The sequence below is a fragment of the Toxotes jaculatrix genome, chromosome 22, assembly GCF_017976425.1.
Source record: "Toxotes jaculatrix isolate fToxJac2 chromosome 22, fToxJac2.pri, whole genome shotgun sequence".
Classification (NCBI taxonomy): Eukaryota; Metazoa; Chordata; class Actinopteri; family Toxotidae; genus Toxotes; species Toxotes jaculatrix.
In genome coordinates this window covers 3,585,100-3,603,300 of record NC_054415.1, presented here as the reverse complement: position 1 = coordinate 3,603,300, position 18,201 = coordinate 3,585,100, and the positions used below count along the sequence as shown (strand labels likewise).

General features: G+C 45.0%; 1 protein-coding gene across 2 annotated transcripts in view; it reads left to right on the top strand.

Annotated features, from left to right (window-relative positions):
• Positions 1-18,201, top strand: part of syt1a (synaptotagmin Ia) — a 96,807-nt gene that overhangs the window by 20,784 nt on the left and 57,822 nt on the right. The window contains exons 1-2 of one of the 2 annotated variants that reach the window (XM_041030377.1): positions 8,150-8,204; positions 8,313-8,406. The gene's annotated coding sequence lies outside the window, so the exon portion shown is untranslated. Of the gene's footprint in view, positions 1-8,149; positions 8,205-8,312; positions 8,407-18,201 lie in introns of those variants that run through there. The other variant, XM_041030378.1, reaches the window with a different exon arrangement.

The following is an 18,201-nucleotide window of genomic DNA, read 5'->3' as shown; positions in this document are numbered from 1 at the left end:
CTCCACAGTCCCAAGAAACATATGGCTGACTGCCTTCCCGCCCCCCCAAACACAGGTGCTTGACAGACAGAGTCAATTCTGCCTAATGAGCAGTTGTGCTGCCATGTACTGTACTGTCTGTTGTGCACAGCAAGGCAGCGATCTAACCAGACTGCTTTAATCAGCACGCAGACAAAAGTGCACATCCACCCAAACAACTTTTGTCAGTATTCATTTCTCATAAGCAAAGTTTCACAAAACGTCAAAGCAGCCGTGCCTCAAAACTGCCTCGTTCCAGCTTCTCACATGTGAATATCTGATGCTTTTCTTTGTCTTAGAAGATTATAAATTTAACATCTGTGGATTTTTTGGACCGTTGTTTGGACAAAACAGTCAGTCCTATATGAAGATGTCACCTTGGGCTTTAGGAACTTGTGACTTTCTGCGTCCTTTCATAGTCTTAAATCATTATTAATAATTTTTTTAAATATGCACTTTGTTCTAATCTTTATCACATTTAATTCTGACTCATTCACTATCACTCACATTTATGGATATATGTAACTAAAGGGTTTTGTTCCATTAATTAACGAACTGTTAACTATTAACTTTTAATTACTAACTATTAATGCTACAAATGTATTACTAGCAATGGCACTTTTAAACATCTAAACATTATTGTGGAGATAATGAGTATTACACTGATGACTCATTTGTTTATGTTGTTTAAACATATTAGCCATCTACGAACAGTCATTGCATTAATGGCCTCGATAAGTGTGTTAAAAGATGTTTGGTAACAATAACAAAACAGTAATAACAGGTAAACAGGTTTTTTTAAATTATATTTTATGTTGTTTACTTAATTATTAGAAATTGGAATATGAGAATAATTTTTTTTTTATATGGAGACATGATCCCTGTTAGTGATTATTTTTTATTTGCTTAGTTAAATGTTGTAGATGTGCCAGTGAATAGCTCGAGTCTATCAACACTACCCACAGCAGACGATTTATTTTACAGGAGAACCCATCAGAGTCACTGAATTACTCCAGACACTATGATCTATTGCCTTCACTTTGCCAGTGGAGTAGGATCATTATTTTGGTAGACTGTCACGAGGTTCACCAATACAACTGTGGGTGTTTATATAAGGCTGAGGCCGGTTGCCTTCATCATAAAGCCTGAATGATTTAAAGGAAACCTTTTATAATGCGAGTGTGTGTGATCATAATTTAAAGAGGTCAGTTAATTTCCTGTAATTGTATTGGAATAGCAGTTAATTACACGGTAATGCATTTCAGTGAATTTTCCCTTCCTGGTGAAGAATATAGGTCTGTGTGAGTGTGATTTGGTTGAGGGCATTTGTGTGTGTGTGTGTGTGTGTGTGTATGTGTTTGTGTGTGTGTGTGTGTGTGTGTGTGTGTGTGTGTGTGTGTGTGTGCTTTGTGTCCACGTTCACATGTCACTGTGCATCTGTGTTTGCACGAATGCCTGTGCATCATGTACAGTACGTGGCTTTGGGAAGTTATCGTGCCGCTGCAGCTCGTGGATCTATAGAAGACATAAGGAAGCAGCTTGATGTTTGCTGACACGTTGGACAAGTTGGGGAATGAATGACTGTGTTTAAAATAAAATTTGCTGACAGACCCTAAGCTTCGCTGGCACTGGGGTGCATTTGTCGCAAAGATGAAAAGTGGATAGTTTGTATTTATGGACGTTGCTTATTCTTATTATCAGAGTCGGGAGCTCAGAGCGTTTGCATGCGGTGGCAGTGAGATTGCATTTCTGCATGGGAGTTGTTGTTGGCGTGTTTATATGTCAGTTTGAGCAGAAGAGCGAGTGCTGTTCAGTGGTGGATCGTGACTTTCCTGCCTGTGTGGGAGCTGCTGCTACTCCCACGCATCTCTTTCTCTCTCTCTCTCTCTCTCTCTCTCTCTCTTTCCATGTCTCTATTCTCTCTCTCCAAATCCACTGGTCTTTAACCTCAGGTCATTTCTCACTTAACCGCTAAACGATTCATGAAAGACTTATGATTGATCCCTGATTGTTCCACATAGTTTCATGTCAGAAAAGCTTATTTCCATTGTGCGCTGCTACGATAGGGTTAACTCGTACTCATAACGCATGCACACACACGCGGCTCCACCCTTTTCTGTTTGTGTGGTCACGCACGAGCGTTGAGTTTTCTGATGATGCTGCGCGGCTCACTTAATCATACGGAAAACATACAGAAAAATAAGAGTATTTACATTGAACACAATGCATAATGCATGTGATCCCCTCTCACATTTTCAATTTATATGCTAAAAATGTGTCTCAGTGATAAGTGGACCCACAGAAGGCGATGTTTTCCAGTGACAATCCGAAGCAAGTTTTGCATATTCTGAAATTCCTCTCTCGCTGACCTTGGAGGCTCCGTGTGGCTGGGCAGTAACGGGGTTGCTAAGGTAATTTAATTACCAGACCCTCCACGGGCAAGGGTAATTACTGCTCTCTAAATCCCCACTAATCCCCCTTCTGAGTCCCCCACACAGAATCGGCCCGGGGCGCTCTAACAGCCAGCGCTGACTCCTCGATCCCATCCCAGACAGGGGCCCTCCAAAAAAAAAAAAAAAAAAAAAAACTCACACTGTTTCTGTCGGCACTAAGATGTGTACTCTCCATACTGTACCGTGTGTTCTTGTGTGTGTCTGCCTCAGTGTGTCATTCGGTCCAAAGGGCTCCAGTCATCAGTCCCGATGAATTCCTCTCACGTTGCTCTCCCCTCCCCGTGTGTGTGAGTCAAGGGGACTCTCAGGTCAAAAGGGCCACTCATCCCTCCATAAGAATGTCATAATTATCACTGCTGGGATGAATAGGATGTGACCTCTGTGAGCATTAGCGCCTGGTGACTGGAGTTAGAAGAGATGGAGGCGAGATAAAGGCTGCTGAGCATGTTAATCAGACTTTCTCCAGAAAACAACTGGAGTCATCAACGTACCCCCTGCTCATTTTATGGTTAAATGAAAGTAATATGCCACATAAATAAGGTCAGCTATGCAGACGATATTCACTGTGTGGACTTTACATATCTGTTGGCCATTTTTCGAAGCATATTATTGTTCTTAGATCAATGTTATAACTTCCAGGGAGCAACTATTCATTTCACCAGTGGGGATAACACATTGCAGACACTTAAAGCTGCACAAGTAGCTGGTGAACATTGTAGAGCAAAGTGCCAGATGCTGTAAAGCACTTACAATATGTTTAGGACATGTTATGAACAGTGGTTAACAGAAAAAAAAGTATTTGCAGTTTGTAGCTGATTAAAAGATTCAGAAACCACAGTTTTGGTGCTTAAAGTAACTTAATAATCCAGTGGAGCTGTTAAAGGCTTAAAAATGGAAATTTTGGGGGAAAACAAGCGGCTCCTCGGGCTTCCTCTGCTGCTCTTGTAACCTCAAATGCCAGCCAAACATCTGTGTGGCATCAGTGGCAAGTGTTACTGACCCTAGCAGGTGTTCTGTGTGTAACTGTGTGCACTGTATGTCTGCATGTGTACGTGTGTGGGTGGGAGCTTGTGTACAGTACTGTATCTGCAGCATGCATGTGAGCGAGGAAACCGGGTGGTGGTGGTGGTGAAAAGGAGCACCTGTGTGCATTGAAAAGAGTTCTCTGAATAGCTCCATATTTGAACAGCCACTTATCCGCCGATAAAGCTGTAAGTGATTCGTGGCAGCTTCCTGCCTGGGGTGGAGAGAGGGAGAGATGGAGAGAGAGAGAGAGAGAGAGGATGAGTAGGAAAGTACCAGAGAAAGAGAGGGAGATTAAACGAGAGCATCAGCTGTAATTAGGGCTACTTTCCTCCATTTGGAAGTGCATGTCTCTGTCTGAGAGAGAATTAGCACTGGATACTCTGGGTGGGTCAAAGCAATACAACTTGAATACATTAAAGGGGCAAGAAGTAAGGTTTAACTGCTGTCCTGAAATCTGTGTAATTTATCTGCAGAGATTGGTGTTGTTGTTGTTGACTTTGCGAATGAAGGTGCAGGACGAACAGCACTGTTTAGCATTATTCCTCCAAATGACGTCTAATTTAGATGATTCTCACACAGAAGGTCGTGTATCTTCAGAGAGGAGGAAAGTATAGCACGGGTTGGTGGATCCGGCACATCCGACGTTCACACCAGTGACCGGAGTTTGCCTCTCGTCAGCTGACCTTCACATCCTTATTAACCACAACCTTTACCCAACTGGAAAAAAAAAATCTTTCCTTAACATTGACTATACCATAGTTGCCATGTGCAGATATTTCATAATCTTTATCTTAATATACACAAAAGCATTTTCCAAACGAATGTAATGGAATGAGCCTGGCAACAATCAGAGCAACCAGATCAGCTCCTTCTGTGCCCTTTAAAAGCAATGTCCCTTTACATACTGACAGTTTGTCGAGTCCAGAAATGTTAGTTTCCTATTAGGAAACTTATATGGAGATTAGCCAGTGCAAAATATGCTGCCAAGGGCAGAAGAAGTGTCCTTTTAAACTGCATATTGAAAGTCCAGCCTGGTCACCTTGTTTTCCATGTGTGATGCAGCTGCATGATTTTTATCAGGAAAATGTCCCTTTGTCATTACGCCCGCACAAACACACACACACATCATAAATAGATATGCCCGGGACTTAATTGCTTCCCCCAAATATTGAGCAACATAAACGCTGCTGTTGTAGTTAGAATTAATACATAGCTTTAATGTTTATGGCAAAAGTGTCAGAAAATTTGAAAATAGTTTGTACTAGTACAGTTTGTGGAATCAGCACAACAAACTAGTCAGTACTGGTTTGTGTGGAGGAGTGACAAAAGCTGCTTCCTGTTCTGAAGCTTCACATCCTCTCTTTTAATGGCTGAGTGAGACCAGTGATTTGCAGTGTCCAAAGGTGACCATTCAAATGCTCCTGACATTTGGCAAATTGTCTTTTTTTTTTTGTTCACCCATCACCTTTTATTTCCCCACCTTTTTTCTTCTAAATGCCATTTCGCCCTTTTCGTTCCTCTTTGACCCCGTTGATCTCTCTTCTTCCCTTTTTCCTTTCCTGTTCCATTTAGCTTCACCACTGAACGCTCCTGGTTTTCATAGCTCAGATGCACCGTTTAGAACCTGTTCTCTACTCATTAGTTTTGACATTTTATTTTTTGTATTAGAGATGGAGATGATTTAAATGACATTTAAATTAAAGGTATATTTAATTATATAATAATTATGGCTTTAAATCTCTCTCTCTGCTGTGGGAAGCACGGGTAATATTTAGATGGTTGGTATTTTTGGCCCTATGCTGATGTTATGCTGTCAGTGCTATGGTCTTTCTACACTGCACAGAAGTCACTTGTCAGTCAAACAGCTCTCTCATTTTCTGACATCTGTTTCTTTGGATTATTATCATCTTTCTCCAGCTTTTTCAGGCACAGTTTCTATAATTGTTCAAGCAAAAACCACCCAGGTCTTATTTTTTGTTACAAATAAATTGTCCTCCCCAGCAGCTAGCACTGTTTCTCAGAGATATCAGAGATACCAAATAGAGTGATTCTGAATGCGAGGCATGCCATCGCTATCAGGGTTTCCATTTAGGAGAAAAAAATATTAAACCTTTCCAGCAGAAAATAGGATGTTCAGACAGTAGAAATCGTCTTTTCTGTCAGTCTTTTACTGTGAGTCTGGTAGTTGTTTTAACATACACAGATATGCAGTGCACCTTTACCGCTCAGTGATGTCCACAGAGGACGGTAATCCGCACCTGGAGACCCAGCTCAGTCATTAGCGATTTCACAGCTGCCTTCATTCTTCCTGTTCAGAGCACCATTAATCTCAAAACAGCTCATACAGCATATAGACCTCGCTTGTGTTTACTCTGTTTCCCAGCGAAAATGTTTGGCCAAAACTATTATCTTCCAGCCAATTTACGTTTGCAAGGGAGATAAGCTTAGAGGTGTTGGAGGTGTGCAATTTCCAGCCCCTAGCTGTGGTAGCAGATGGCCTCTGCAGTGCTGGGATGTGTGTTTAGCCGACTTTGTCGGGATAGACAGCAGATATTCTCCGTAGAGGATGGCCTGCGCCGCTCAGCATGGCCTCACTTCTTCCTCTGCTCATTAGGGTTGAACCGTAAGACTGCTGGGCCACAAATCTGCACTGGCCACATCACATTGATCCCCCCGCAGCCACACAACACAAGACACACACACACACACGACACACACACAGAGCCAGTGAACCAAAGCTTATGTACAGAGGAGGAAGCTGTGCAGTGTCCAGGCAGGGTGTTAGTTGGTAATCATTAACACAGACTCCCTGTTTGCTTTGCCTCAGTCCTGCCTATATGTCTGTTGGCTTTTATGTGTGTGTGTGTGTGTGTGTGTGTGTGTTTGTGCATGGTGCTTTATCAGCCTGTGCACTTTGTTTACATGCTGAGTCTCTTCACTGACGCACACATGTGCACATACAGCGCTCACACACGTAACATCTGTTCACGCTCGCGGTCACGTATCTTGCAGAGTTACAGTTTGCCGCGGACTTCCTGTTTTCTTGCAGCCCACAAATGAGTGTGGACGACAGATGTACCGTGGAGTAGAATGGATGGCGATCACACGCCTCGTAATTAATCCGCGGACAAAGCAAGCAAACGCTTTGAAGGTAAATTCAAGGATTTCCTGGGGAGCGGGTTGATTGGGATGCACGATGACCCGTCAAGGAAACGAGTGCGTGGCTGGTTGTAGTTTGAAAGGCAGACAGGAAGCGCAGGGAGGACAAACACACCAGCAGGGTGCCGCAGAGCTCTTACTCACAGACTCCAGTACAAACGCATGAAAACATTTTTCTTTGTCAGACTTTCATAATGACCAGTGTTTAACGTTACAGGCAGCATCAGACTATAACGTAACTTGGTGGTTTGATCAAAGCACTGCTCGTGTCCTTTAGTAAAACTTTACGACTCTCACCTCCTCACTTATTGTCTCTCACTAAAATGGACATGACTATGACACACTTAGAAAAGAAGTTACAGTTGTCGAGGCCATCGCCAGTGTTGATTTTTATAACGATGATATACTGCAGTGCAGATAAACAACTCGACAGCACCACAATAAAGTTGTCCTGACAGGACACACAGACTCGAGACACTATAAATATACATGTGCCCATTCTATGCCAGGCTTGGACAGTGGATGTAATGTGCAGCTCCTACACTTGGGGCCATGAGTTAGCAAGTATGCAAATGCATAAATGAATGAATGAATGACCGTGTAAGTGGGTAAGTGTACTTTAGATCTAAACTGCAGGGAATACCTAAAGCCCATTATTATGATCTGTTGTCAGTTTGGGCTTAACCTAGTAATTCTGAACAAGTACTAGGTTAGTCCTGCAGGTGCTGTTGTCTTCACTGTGTCCATTCAAGTGGTCAAATGAGGCTCGATTGCTTGGCCGGTTTTCGCTGCTGCTTGTCCTTTGCCTTCGCGTCTGCTGTCCCCTCCCTGGGACAACCGAGTGCCACATCTGGTCAGGCCAAGAGTCGAGGGGACGCCAGTCAGCTCCTTGAGGCAGCGTATTAGCATACACTTACTCTGGGAATGCCCTTGACTACCTCTCTGAAGAATGGGACGTGGGTAGCATCAAATATGCCAGCGGGACCCGGGGAGAGACAGGTGGAGTGAGACAGGATGATGGGCAGAGAGGACGGAGAGGAGAGACTTAAGAAGAATAGGTTTGAATGAGTGGCAGTCAGCTTTAAAAAAAGGGAGTCAGAACTACAGATTCAGGATGAACGTCTCATTAGCATTAGTCATTAATCTGATGTTATTAGGCTTTCACAAGGCACTTTGTCTTATTCCAAGAGAAAACATCACCTGAAATGCTCCACGAATAAGTTTGTTGATGATGAGTGGAAAGGCACGTCTAATAGTACCTCCGACTGATATTTGTTTTCATGGAGCAGAAGGAGCGAGTGGGTGGGGGAAAATGTCAGAAAATAGTGAGCTGAGAGATAGAGGGGATGTGTGCATTTTGTCTGACAGGAGAGGAGCAAGCGAGGGAGAGAGAGAGAGAGAGAGAGAGAGAAGTTGGGGGAGGGGGCTGGAGTAGGTGGGCGGGAAGAGAGGAGGCGAGTGTCACGGACGGAAAGAGAGAGAGAGAGGGAAGGAATAGCGAGCTGCTCGCTTGCCGGAGCTGTTGACTGGGTGTTCGAGTGTGTGATCGTGAGTGCTTCTCGAGCCGTCGTGTCGGGGGGAAAAAAAAAAAGGGGGGGACATTCCTTTTTTTGAGCCTTTGTTTTTTCTTTTTTTTTTCTTTCCTTCATCTTAAAGTGCCACATCGAGCTCCCTCAGCGAAGGCAGAACTTATCTGAACCCCTTCCTGGGATTGTGAAGAGGAGCCAGGGAAGACACCGCGTGCTGCCAGGTAAGAGGGAAAGAATTATGGTGATTGCATGGTTATACAGTCAAATGGCATGAGAGCTCTCGTTCGTGTTGCTGCTGCTTTGAAAATAATACATGTGACGCCTGGATGGGATGTGGAAAACACGCCGCTTTTGATGTGTGCACATGTGTGTGTGAACATGTCAGCAAACATGGCTCGCAGGACACTGTACTGTATTTGTGATTGGAGGAGTCAGGTCGTATAGAGGAGGAGGAGGAGGAGGAGGCAGCGGAGGTGTAGTGTCTTTGACAGCAGCTCATTCAGGATGACAGATGTCAGGGGATGTCAGATTTACAACGACAGGGCTTACTGAAAAGGAAAATTTTCTAAAATCAGATTAATTTTGGAGAAAGTAGAAAGAGAGCAAAGACTCATGGGGCTTTTTTTTGTCTCACTTTCTTGTCTTGCACTTGTTCCTTTTGCCCTTAAATAGTGTGGCGTTTGATACTCACACTAGAGATCAGAGTTTCCCGGGTGTCTGTGTGACTCGTGTTTCTTCGCTCTTTGAAAACTCAGAATATCGGTGCGTGAGCAAACCTGTATACGTCTGCATACACGAGTGGGACCTGGCTGACTGTTGGCTGATAGGATCTGTGACAGGCAGGGATAAGCACGCTCCCAAGGAGGGTCAGGCTCAGCGTGGCGACGGTGGCAGCAGTGAAGTCAAGAGAGAGAGAGTTATTCCCCTACAGAAAGGAGGGGAGCTGTGCTGTATTTAGCAGTTGTATCTATAGTACGATGCTGTGGCTTCCTAACCCAGGGCCTGCTTTCTTTGTCACTTAATGAGAAGTTGTACTGTAATCGAATCAGCGCACTGCCTTCCCTGCTGTTTGTCATTTCCCCTTTGTCGTCCCTTATCTCTTCCTCTCTCTCCCTCCCTGTCCTCATTATCCCAGATTCAACTGAAATGAACTAGTCGATCTCTCTTCCTTGCCGTCCCTCTCTCAGTGTGTGCATGCTGACGTACAGTAGACCGTTAAACAAAGGCAGAAAAGAGGGCCAGGGGCTGAACAAAGCTCCTCTGTTCTTAATAACATTTGCACTTTTATTTTTTTCCTTTCTTCTCTCATTTAGAAACATGAAAGAGGTGAAGGTTGGCAGATTGTGGGGCTTCAAATAGCCCCTGTCTATTTGATTCCATTGTCTTGTGCGGGAGCGAGCCATGAAAGCCAACACGCAGCTTCAGTCTTTTCAGAGGCAAAACCAATTCAGTTGGATTTCTGCTCCATTTTGACTCCATTTTTCCACTACCTTCCAAATCCTTTATTCTCCTACAAGGTCCACTAAACCCCATTCACATCCACAGTGCCTCTGCGGCTGCTCGGAAAATGGATTTGTGCGTCCAATAGTCGACCTGAACAATCTGCTCACTTCTCTTATTCATGTAATTGTTACCATAAGATCCACGTGTGAAATCTGGAGTCATTTGTGCGAGCTACTGAATACGACTCATCCTCTTTGAGGACAGTTTTACCCCTTTTCTTGGAAAACATTGCAGCCGCTGGCATTGCCCTGTGATTCAGGAACCGTTTGTGTGCGTCTGCGTTGCATGTGTGTGTCCGCGGCGTGCGATGCGTGTCCAGCTGTGAGATCTCCCATTGCATCAATAGTTAATGAACGTCTCTGGCGCTCATTCACGGGGCCCATTCACACAGTGTTTTTGTTTATCTAACGGCTGTTCTGCCTCGAGTGGCACGTACTGTACTATACCACCACCAAGCTTAAACGCAGCTCAGCCCAAGTTGGATCCAGGCAATATGCTGACCTTCACACAACCTTGCAGTGTTACAGTGGGTGTTTTGTGAGTTATGAAGGGGTGGCGACATTTGTGAGTAATGACTTGTCTCATAAATCGAATAAAACTGAGAGCCAAGGACTTAAAGCGTAATGGAGGAGAGAGAAAATTATGCTTTTATCATTAAAGCTGCTCAGTTTTGGATGAAAAAAAAGAATATATCGGTGAATGTACGTGCTTTTCCTGTATGTGGGTGTTCTGTCTGGATCACTCCGTCCCTGGACGTTACAGCTCTCCTGCCCAGAGCAGGCAGCTCCTTTCGGTCCACTGGATGCGGTCCGCTCTCTCTCCGTGACTCATTGCCTCCTCCACTCTGATTGGCTGGCTTTTCTACTCCGGGGATAGACGGGACGAAGAGGGGCTGGCCTCTCCTGAGCGGGGATCAGCCGTTCTTTTCACACAACATCCCACTGGATGCACATTCACAATGCGTCCGCCCGCACGTTAGAGCGCGGGCATGAAGCAGGGAACGCTCTTGATTGCTGTAAGGCAGCACGTCTGCTTTCATCTCTTGCTTAAGACTTTCAAACATTTGAGCAAAGTAAGGATCACTGAGATCATTCTCTCTCAGACAGGTGATATTCCATGTAGCCTTAACCACAGTCATGCTTTGTATCCATCTAAAGGATGTATTCAGGCTTCCAGCCTCCCCATCCCTTTGTAGATGACGCTGTCACATGTGACAGCTCTGAAGCGAGCAGGGCGTGGAGCTCCCTGCCTGCCTGCCTGCTGAGACTCTGGCTTGCTTGCCTCTTACAGACAGACCCGGCTGAGACGAGGTCCAAGCCGCTCCACCCAGCCAGCCAGCAAAATTCATGCTTTCTTTTCTTTTTTTTTCTTTTTTTTTTTCCCTTCCCTCTGTGGGAAGAGCCTCTGTGCTCAGGCTGTGTGGTGCTGATTCAGAACCATGGACAGAGCTCCTGTACAGCGAGCGAGAGGTGGCATACAGCCGAGGGTCAGACAGAAATAATGGAGACTTAAGGAATGATCATTTCTAACAGTGCCAGAGCAGGAGAATGATGGAGAATGTCGCCTTGTTTGCAAAGAGTATTCATGCGGTGATTAGATAATAAACTGTGGGGAGCGACAGATTTTTACATTTTGGTTGCAGAAGGAGCAGTGACTGAGGATCAGGCGCAGCAGTGTTTGAATATTTACCAGCCTTAATCTATTTGTGTTTACAAATCAACACTGACTGTCAGTCGAGTCCACGGGCAGCAGTGCTCGCTACTTAACCAGGTAGCTTGGCTAAATAATCACAGCAGTTGCCAAAGTGGCTATGTGCTTTGCCACAGTGCGTACAATTCACTGGAGCATTAAATCAGACTCGTGCCGGGCTTTCCTATAGCTCTGCGGCTCTGTGTCCTTTAATCTGTACATCCAAAGACATTTCAGTAAACAAACAGTTTGAAGTCGAGTTGATGAAACACATCCAGTCAGGAGGACATGGCAGACAGGTCCGTCTCAGCATTAGTGTATCATACCCCAGATGAACACTTTCCCATAGCAACATGCATCATTTCACACTACAAATCATCGTGATTAATCTGCTTCAGCTGTAATAAAAATGATGTATGAGTCAGTTATGGCGTTGTCGATCCATTTTTATTGATTTTTAATGCATGGTTTTACTATGCATATACATGCAAAGCGTTTTAGATCTCAGCACCGTGACTCAGACTTACTGTATGTAAAGTGAAGTACACTCGTCAATACAATAACATTTCTAAAGTAACTGGGACTGTGTGTTCTGCAGCTGGTTGCAAATCAGCCGGTTTCATGAATTAATTAGATGTATTTCACATCTTGGGTTTGATAACGGTGAGCACAGTAAGAGGGTGTGAAATCAGACGTGAAAACTCCTGTATTCCTGTGAGAGCTGTGAGACGAGAGCTTACTGCAGCCTGCTCGCTGATCTTTGGACTAAGACTAAGAGAAGCCAGAAAGATAAGGGCCACTCCTGTTTGATCGTTTACCCTCGCACACGCGCACACGTGTCCAGGCTAATATGCATACAGGGGCTCGACATGACACCTATTTTGTGCCTCGCCGCACGTTCTCCGAGCACAGCGGATCTCCGCCCCCCCGCCCATGTAGCCCAACAGAAACAATAAAAGCTTCAAGTCTTGGCCTAAGGCTAATATCTCGCCAGTGGACAGCAAACCACCCGTCACTCCTCTCTCCCACCCACCCTCCTCTCTCTATCTGTCTTCCTTTCTCTCTTCTGAAGCCCCATACACATGTCCCCTAATTGACACAGCTAATAACTAACCAGGGTCATTTGTATATGTTTGCATTAGCATAATTGAATAGGCATGAGTTAAGTGTTTTCCACTGGTGTGTTAATAACACACTCCGGAAAAGAGGCAAACATGTGTTGGCTGCGTTTGTTTGGCTCAGCGCTGTGGTGGACTGGGAGGCATCCATGCGTTCAGTCTCTTCTCCTTTCCCCTGCCTTGGTCCTCTTCGCTGCCAACTGTCAACGCCATAAAACTAAGGTGTGGTCGTGTTTCACTCCGCTGACATGTCCTTGTTTCTGTAAACTCTGTGATGGCCAGAGACCAATACGCTGGGAGCTGTTCCAGTGTGACAACAGGCAGGAAGGCTGACGAACACACGTGTATGGCAGGTTAGGCGGCACTCAGGCCGACGGCCTCCGCTCATTCATTTCCTTGTGTCAAACAGACGAGTGTGTAGAGAGCTCACACGTGTGGTTTGACCTTCTGATCTGACCTCAGAGGCCCATGAATAACCTCTCCTTCTTCTACACAAACCCTGTTTTTGGGCCACAGAAACAATGATGGCAGGAGGTGGGGCACACGAAGAGAGAGATGATGTGAATCGGACCTAAAGTGAAGGAAGGGATGGAGGAAGGAGGAGGTGACGATGGGGACAGAGGGAAGATATATTTTCCATCTCGGTTCCCCCGCAGCTGCCGTCCTTGTCACTGTGCTGTGTAAATCAGTGTGCTGTCTGCTGCGATCTGAGCGGGAAAGAAGAGCGACTTTTTATCACTACATCTCTGACTCCGCAGAAGGCTGCATATTCACCTGAGACCTCTGTTTACAGAGAGGGGAGGGGGCAAAGCCGACAGCACCGAGAAAGTGTCGGGGGTTTTTTTTTCCAGCCCTCAGCGCACAGGTTACCGAAAGGTAAAAGGAAACTCGACAGGAGCACACCTCAAACATATTTAATTGTTGCATAGCAACAACCCAGTGGTTTGCAGTAGTTGAAGCACCCAGCTAAGCCTTGGCCTTGTTTGTGTTTGACAGAATGCGACATAAGATTGAATGAAAAGGAATAAAATCATAGGGAAAATGTCTATTTTTTACACCATTAACAAGCTCACGAAGTGGGTTTGTTGGACAAAGAGAATATACTCGTCTCATAATTTACTCTTGTTGTGGTTTGATGGTATCGTGCTGGGAATATGAGACCTTATCTCTCACCATACACCATCCAGTCTCTCGTTGCTCATCACCTCGATTGATGTTCTTTGATCCGAGCATCAGCTTCAAAATCGCCGATTGCAAAGTTTTAGCTTTCAACCGTGTCAAAGCTCAAATTAACGGAGAGACAGTCCTTTAATTTCCTGGATCAGAGAGGCCATCATCAGAGACAAATCCTGAATATTGATATGATCAGAGCAAAGCTCAAATGTAGATGATTATAAGACAAGAAAAGGAGATGAGGGTGAATTCTGTTACACTGTGATCAGACGTAGAAGAAATGTATATTTTATATGGGAATAAAATCACATTACCCTCACCACATTACACTTATCCCACCCCCTCTTCTGTTGGTTACTGTTGATCAGTGATTTTCACCCTGCCGACCTAATGAAGCAGCAAGGACAAAACACCGTCTTTGTGCTCATATTGGGAGTGTCTTGAAAAAAATCTGATTTCCAGCAGTTCCCTTTTTCCATTTACCAGGGGTCACCTGGGTGTTGTCACTGCCTCTCAGTAACCTTCCAGTCAATCCCAGTTTACCGCAATTAAAGGATCTATCATGTTAAAAGGTTGTCACAGAAAGGAAGAAGCCAGGAGGTTATCTTCAGATCAGGCATTTTCTCCAAACTCTGTCCTTTGATGCATCGACATGCCCTGAAGGTGAGCAAGCAGCGGTAAATGGAGGGTAATCACTGATCTTAGATGTCCACTTGGGAGTATATTATCAACCAGCCCATCAAGGAGGTCCGCTATGGGAGAAACGGATTTCAAGACAGATGTGTCTCACAGGGCTTCCGGTCGCCGAGCACAGACCTGAATACACGACCAGGCAAATGAATCCTGTATTCATGTGCAAAATTGTGATTTGTGTCTCCATGATTGCACGTCCGAGGGAGAAAAAAAAGCAGCATTGCGGATACATTTCAGAGCTTTTCAAGTTCCTTCCTCTTCCTGCTGAGTACAGAGAGGCAAGTGGGTCATGCGAAAGGCGTCGGTGCGAGTCTAAATTCACCTTTTCCCTGCGCTGTGTTTGGCGAGGACCTGCACAAAAGCCAGGTTTAAAAAGGCCTGGTAAAACGCAATCAGTGCCTTTTGCATTTCCAGTGGAGAAGCACCCCGCTATCCCCAAAACACACGCACACACACACACACACACACACACACAGTACGTCAGGATGCAGTGAGGACAGAGCTGAAATGTTTAACTAATACAAGAAAGCTCACTTTTCACATTTTTATTTCTCCATTTCTTTATCTCGAGCTTCTTAATAACTCCACCTGATTTCACATCACCTGCTCTCAGATCAGAGGAGAGAGACGGAGGTGTGTGTGTGTGTGTGTGTGTGTGTGTGTGTGTGTGTGTGTGTGTGTGTGTGTGTGTGTGTGTGTGTGTGTGTGTGTGTGTGTGTGTGTGTGTGTGTGTGTGTGTGTGTGTGTGTGTGTGTGTGTGTGTGTGTGTGTGTGCGTTGGGAGGAGATATAGCACTGTGTGAGATTACTGTGATTAACGGCAGCACATTGAGCTCATGAATTATTCATCCATTGTCACTTTCACCTACTGCCAAAAGTCGTGACTGAATTTTCGGGGCGTTGTTCCTGAAAATTTGAAGCCAAATGAACAAAATCCACCCTTCCACATTTGTGTCTGTTACCTGCGACCACTTGGGTGTGAAGACTAGCAACATATCTTGTAAACAGCTTCTTATCATCACTCCAAGGCTGCTTCCTTGGAGTGGAAAATAAAGTTAAAAAGTACCAGAGTTTAACCAGGTCACTGCTTTACAACATCAGAACTTGTGCAATTAAAACTAAATTAGCAGTGATTCAGTATCTTATACATGGTGCAAATCGAGTCCTTCTCTTCTCTTCCAAACCCAGGCCTCCCTCTCTTTCTCTCTCTCTCTCTATGCCATAGCTGTCAGTAGAAATAACCTCTCTGGCTCCTGATATGATAAACCCCCATGAGAAACAAATTACCCAGGATGCACAGAGAGAGCACAGTTCACGGAGAGAGGACGAGCTGCTGGATTACGGTGGCTCGAGTCTGACATTCACTGAATACTCTGTGCTAATTTACCGTTTCCACCAATGGTCTCTGCGTGGTCAGAGTTTACCCTCGGGACTAAAACGTCTTCAGGGGAGTGAGTGCAGGGGCTGAGATAACCCCTGATAATAAGCTGGTTACTGTGCACAACTGCAGACTGGTATTTTGCATTTTGTTGCGTCATCGCACAGCAAACTGTTTAAAAGCAGAAACCTTTCTGTTCATTCCCACAGCACAGGTTTAGCCAGGTGTGGCTTTTATCTGATAACTCTAAGACTAAGTTCACCTCATCCACAGATGATTTTCTTTAGTGAGTAAAAAGGTGAAGTAGTAATTGTTATTTATCACCGTAGCGCAGATTGTTATGTCTCATGTCAGTCCGGTAGATGGAAATTGCTACAAGGCACCGTGTGCTGATTTACATGTAATTACATTCTTCGGATTTGTTTTGCAAACAATGGTTGAAGACGTTCATGTATCGTGAGCGACACCAGCGAAAAATTAATACATCGAGAAAAAAAAAAGATGGAGATCAGTGTTTACAACGGCCCTGTACTTGGAAACAAAATGTGATGTCAGTCACATTATTCTTCCCGTGTTTTCTCCATCTGGACGAGAGCAGGAAAGTGTTGGTCGTGCTGCAGCTGAAGGTTTAAGAGCTTTTAGTGAGCTAAATTACGCCCTTGAGGCACTTTTTTTTTTTTTTTCCCTCCCCTGAAAGCACCAGCGAGATCAGTGACAGTGTCTAACCTCGGGTTCTCTGCTGTGCCTGTCTCACCCAACCTGCCTTTTCCCCTTTAGTCCATCAATCAATCCGGCCTGCATCGCGCTCTAGTAAGCTTGACTGGCACTAAGGAGGGAATCTAGCCTCAGAGCACAGTGTGTGGTGCTAGCCAGTTCATGTACATATACTATTCCTTCATCTGTCTCTACAAGAAATGTTGCTCAAAATGGCAGCGAACTGTTCAGCATCACACGCCTACACTGAAATACTAGATGATAGTCGCTGTGTGATGCTCAGAGATTTATGTCCTCCTACGACTCGCTTTTATCAGCGCCAGCTCCTTCACAAGGCCGCGAGGCCGGTCACTTCTCCCGGTCAAGGACCTTCCCTCTCAGGTCATCTGGCTCTTAAAATGCCCGGCTCCTCTGTGCTTTTAATGCTCACCGGGCACCCCTGTATTGATTCCTGCGCTGATCTCATTCAGCTGGGCCTGTTTGTCTGTCCCAGAGCATCCAGAAAATATCCTATCATGTCTGCGTGCACATTATTATACCACTCACTCGGTATCTGAGCTGCATCCTCTTTTGTGTCAGCGTGATGAGTGGTGACAGCGCTTGCAGTCATGTCTTTCGTCGTGTGCGCAGGCATATTGTGCGTGAGTGTGTTTACCCGAGTGAGTCGGGAGCTGTTTGCGGCCCCGAGGCATCGCCGCGCAGGCGGGTGGGGTCGAGGGTTCAGGGGCGACCCTGAGTTGTGTTTCCACGCCACATGGCCGAGTGCTGAGCGAATGACCTGGACATTCGGTGTCCCTGTAATGATTAAATGCATCATTTTGTGGTTTTTCCGTGGTGATTATCTCTGCCAGTTCCGTGCATGCTTTACCAAATTCTGTCTCTGTCCCTTCAGATGGACGACAGGGCAGTAATGGATGGTTTTGTCTGTATTTCTTCTTCTTCTTTTTTTTTTTTTTTTAACCCCAGTGGTAATTAGAAATTCTGACACCACATTGTGGAAATCTAAACTGGATGATTTTCAGACATAGTCTGTTAATTTCAATTTATGAACCAGGAATGTCTTGAGAGGGTAATGAACAGGATGGCCATCCACATTCATAAACTGGCATAAATTAGAGCTGTGACAGGCTCTAATTAAGTCTCCAGCCACACTGGATTAATATTACACTGTTTTGTCAAGCAAATGCAGAAGGCAGTGACAGAAAGGAAGAGTGGATGTGATTGAAAAGACACATGAAAGGAAGAAGACAAAGAGAGACAGAGGTGGGAAACAAAGTTTTCAGTCTTCTGGAGGGGTGGTAGTAAGATAAGCTTTTCGCAGCAGGAGCTCGCAGATGGCTGTCCGCTCCTGGTGAGGCCAAGACTCTCCGGCTTCATTTATCTCCTCCTCGCAGCATTGTTTGCGTCTTCCTGCATGACTTTCCCCTCCACCTGCGCTCCCCTCCTCGCTCCTGTCCCTCACAGACAGTGGAGTCCAGCCTTCATAGAGGATAATGAGAAAGTCCCTCAGACCTTCCCGGGCCTTATCTGCTGAGACAGTGTTTTCTATACCAGACATACAAAACATTCAATATCTCACGTTTTAAGTTTTTAATTACACTTTCATGGGAGCTTGAATTAATTTGGACACCAGAACTTTGTGAAATGATAACACAGAACAGACCAAATACCAAAATCTGAAATTTGACAAGCCACAATATTGAATTATCACCCAGACCCACAGCACATATCGCTGGGTCATTGTGAGGC